Below are 4502 nucleotides of genomic sequence, written 5' to 3'. Positions count from 1 at the left end.
TCTCTCCCTCCCTCCCTCCTCCCTTCCTTCCTCCCTTCCTCCCTCCTTCCATCTTTCTTTCTTCCTTCCTTCCTTCCTTCCTTCCTTCCTTCCTTCCTTCCTTCCTTCCTTCCTTCCTTCCTTCCTTTCCTTCCTTCCTTCCTTCCTTCCTTCCTTCCTTCCTTCCTTCCTTCCTTCCTTCCTTCCTTCCTTCCTTCCTTTCTCTTTCTTTCATGGGCCTGCTCCCCTTCCCCCAGCACGTCCCCAAAAGCTTAGGAATGAACACAAAAGGCTCAGTGACGGAGAAATCACAGGGAGGAGGTATCACAGCTGGCATCTGAAGCCAAAGCTTTGGGTTCAGACCCTTCCAATACCTCACATAGAACCCATTTTACAGATGATGCATCTCTGAACAGCTCCCCTCCAGGAGCCCTGTGGTTCAGTAGCTTCAGTCACTGATTGTATGGGTCCCTCCTTGACCACTTGTGGTGAGCCAGCTCAGCCACAGCAGGAACAGGCCCCTGAGGCACAGCCTGGACCTTAAGGAGCGCACCGCTGGGCCTGAAGTCTATAGCGCTATAGACTGGGTGGAAGGTCAGGGTGGGTACCCGGGAGGAGGGGGCCCTGGGGACAGATATCTGCTCACTGCAGCTTATTGAGCTGTTGTACGCGCACTGACTCCCATGGGCCCTGGCACGGGGAGCCTCGGGGGTGTGGGGGGTGTCCATGGCCCCAGGGGCTTGGGGTGCATCAGAAGTCACCCAGGCTCCCAAGCGGCAGCGAGGGTGGGGGACTGGAGCTCCTGGGATCACAGCTCCACAACACGCTCTGGACTTAGTCACTGCCCGGTGAGAGGACCAGGCCGGGCTTCCATCCCTCCCTCATGATCTCACTGCCTCTCTACAGGGACGTGAGTATGTGAGTGTGTGTGTGAGTGTGAGTGTCTGTGTGTGTGTGTGTGTGTGTGTGTGTTAGAGTGTGTGAGTGTGTGTGTGTGTTAGAGTGTGTGAGTGTGTGTGTGTAGGTGTGTGTGAGTGTGAGTGTGTGTGTGTGTGTTAGAGTGTGTGAGTGTGTGTGTGTAGGTGTGTGTGGGTGTGTGTGTTAGAGTGTGTGAGTGTGTGTGTGTGTGTGTGTGTGTTAGAGTGTGTGAGTGTGTGTGTGTAGGTGTGTGTGTGAGTGTGTGTGTGTGTGTGTATGGGGGGGGGGGGCAGACTCTGTGCTGTCCATGGTCCTAGTCGCCATCACTCCATCCACTTCCCCACAGAAGCTGAAGCTCTTCTCCTTTGGGGGCCAGGTGCATAACCTCCCTTGGGATGGAGCACCCGCTCAGGAGGTAACTCTGCCCTTCCTGGTGCTCCCAACAAGGATCGTTCCCCTTTCCCAGACAGGGCTGTTTGTGCCTCGCCCCCCTTCTCAGACTGACCCCAAGGCAGGGGCTGGCTCCCACTTGGTGAAGAAGGAAACTAAAGGGACCCTGTGACACACCCGCTTTAGCGGCCAAGTGGCCCCCGCTCGGGAAACTGCCTCCCACCGAGGGCCCGAGCTCCCATGGGTGCCTGGCCAACGGGTCCTTGCCACAGCCCGGCTTTGAGAACAGCGGGAAGCCCAGTGGAGACTCAGGACAGAGATGCAGAGACCAGTTCAAATCACCAAGGTTCAATCACCAAGATTGGCCTCCCACAGCGGGGGAGCTTAGAGGAGAAGAGAGGGGGGAAGGGAAGGCAAGCGGTCCCATAGATCCGGGAGCAATAAATAGAGAGTACTTCAGCCCAGGCTGAGGGGTGAGGAAGAGCCTCTTTTAGGAGGCGATGCTTGGCCCGAGCCATTCTAGGAGGACTCAGGAAGGGGGGGAGGGCACCCGGGTTAAGGGTGTGAGTGAGCTCCCAGAGCTGACAGGGCCACAGCCCACAAGGGGAACCTCAAATAGGCCTGAGTACCCAAGATGCCAAGGGAAGGCATCAATTTGGGAAAAGGCTGAGAAGGGTGGGAAAGGCCAACAGAGGGGCTTTGAGGGAGGAGCTCTCTTTGAGGAGCCCCCCTCCAAGAGCAGGGCTGGCAAGCTGGGAGAGGAGAGCAGGAAGATGGGGGCAGTGCCAGCCAGCTGAGCAGGGCTTCAGTGGGGCTGGAGGGGCCGAGGCCAGGGCACGGTGGCCAGGGATGCTGGGGCCAAGTCACAGCCTGGCATGAGGGGCCGGGACAGAGAAACTGGGGCACAGCCGGTGGATGAGGATCTCCTCCGGAGCCTGCTCCACAGGGCCCCCTTTGAGCACCCAGACAGCCCGAGGCAGCTGCACGTTCACCAGCTGGGGAGCAGATTGACAGCTACTTGGTAACAGAGCCCTGGCCCAGATCTTTGGCCAAAGCCCCATAATCCTGTGGGCAATTACCGTCTGCAGTAAGAACAGCCCTTTGGTGTCCCCCCCACTTTACCCTTGCTCCCCCCTCCGCCCCTGGGGGGAAACCACTGCCTTCGGGGCTGGCTGCTCTGCCTGCCCCACCTCGGGCCCTGGGGGGGCTTCCAGCCTGCTCCTGGGGGGGCTCACCTTGGAAAAGTCCCTCTCCCTCTGGGAACTGCTGCCTCCCAGGTTGTCAGGAACCCAAAAATGTCACACCTGATCCTGTAAAGCATCACAGGCTGTGGAGGGTTTGGCCCAGAGCACATAGGCCATGTGACCCCGGGGGGCAGCCCTGGGGCTGGCAGAGAGCAGGGTCTGCAGGCAGGAAGTCCGAGTTCCAATCTGACCTGAGATACATAGCAGCCTGGTGCCTGCCCTCTGCCTGCCTGCACCTCCCTCCCAGGGTTAGGAGAATCAGAGATATTTGGGAAGTGCTTGACGCCATGCCTGTTTCCCGATGTCATTGGTTCTCTTCAAAAATAAAGGAGGACCAAGAGCCAGCAACCATTGATCTGAACCGTTCTCACTCAACTCTTTGCCGAGCAATTGTGAACCGCTTCCCAGCGGTGTGCCCCCTGGCCAAGATGCTGACCCATGGCCGGCTCTGGGGACCCACAGGGAGGCAGGAGAGTCCCTGTCTGAGCAGGGACTCGTCTCACACACACACATGCAGTCACATTCTCAACACACACAACACATATGCCCCACAGACACACAAACACACATGTAGTGCACGCACACACACACCAGCATGATACACACCTACAATCACACATGCATTCACACACACGTACACTTTGGGGGTTTATCTTTACTGTTTAGCATAGTACCTGGCGCACAGTAGGTGTTCAATAAGTGACTTAATTGATGATGAGACAACCAGGTAGGATTTTGGTGGAAAACTAAAACCAAGGTCTATACAATTTTACCGGGATGCTATTCTTCAGGGAAATGCATGGTGCCTCTGCCAAGATCAGCAGGACAAAAATAGAAATCTGTTCCATTGAAAATAATTGATCCACCATGCAAGAAAGGCTTTATTACACCAAGCCTTAAAGCCCAAGTGCTTTCCCATTAATGTCTCTCCTGCCCCACCTGCACCTAAGCACAGACCCCCCAGTCTCCCTGAGAATCCCCCACAATCTCTAATCACTGGGGGGCCATTCTGGGTGACCCCAGTGTTCTCTGGAAATGGCTCACTGGTCCCCAAGGTTAGCAGCTGCCTCTCCCTGACATTCTGAGCTCCCTGACATCCCTGCAGAGGCCAGCTGCTCCATGGAAGCGACAGTTCCTGATCTGGACATGCAGCTCGGACCCTGGCTCCGAGGCTCCCAGTCTGCATGACCTTGTGAGGCCCTACTTTGGGCTTCTCTTCTTGACTGCAGAATGGAGGGTCTAAGGTCCCTTCCAAGTCCCAATCGATGCCCCTTCTTGTCTGACTTCTCCTGGCGTGCTCCTTTTTCATGTAGAATGTGAGTATTTGCAGGTTCTTATCGCTTCTACTTGTCCAGAAAGGGTGCTTCATTTGGAGTCAGACCAGAGCTTGAGTCCTGACTCATTTATCACCCCTGAGAACCCTCAACGGCCCATCCGATGCTTCCTCTATGCCCATGGTTGCTGGCCTCCCTGCTGCCTCCAACACTGGCGATCTCGCTTTCTTCCCCTACACTCTTTTCTCTGGGCCTTTGCCACCCTCTACCTTCCCCAACCCTTCTCCCCCCTCTCTGCCCATCCCTTCTTTGATTCCTTTGCTGGGTCAGCCTCTGGACCATGCCCTTTAACCTCGGGTATACCCCAGGGCTCTGTCCTAGGTCCTCTTCTTTCTTCTCCCTCTGGGCCACTTCACTGGGTGATCTCATCAGCAGCCATTCATGTAATGACTCTCTGTGCTATTTTTAAATATCCCGTTCCTTCTACAGGCTCTGCTAACTTCCAATCTCTCATCTCCACCTGCCTTTCAGACATCTCAAAGTATATGTTAGATACACATCTGAAACTCAACATGTACAAAACAAAACTCCTGATCTTTCCCCTCTGCCCTTTTCATTTCCTACCTTTCTTATGACTTGGGGAACCACCACCATCCCATTCCCCAGTGCCCCAGGCTCAAAACCTGAATCATCCTTT

Source organism: Sminthopsis crassicaudata, chromosome 2, assembly GCF_048593235.1.
Source record: "Sminthopsis crassicaudata isolate SCR6 chromosome 2, ASM4859323v1, whole genome shotgun sequence".
Lineage (NCBI taxonomy): Eukaryota > Metazoa > Chordata > Mammalia > Dasyuromorphia > Dasyuridae > Sminthopsis > Sminthopsis crassicaudata.
Note: the sequence above shows the minus strand (reverse complement) of the source record.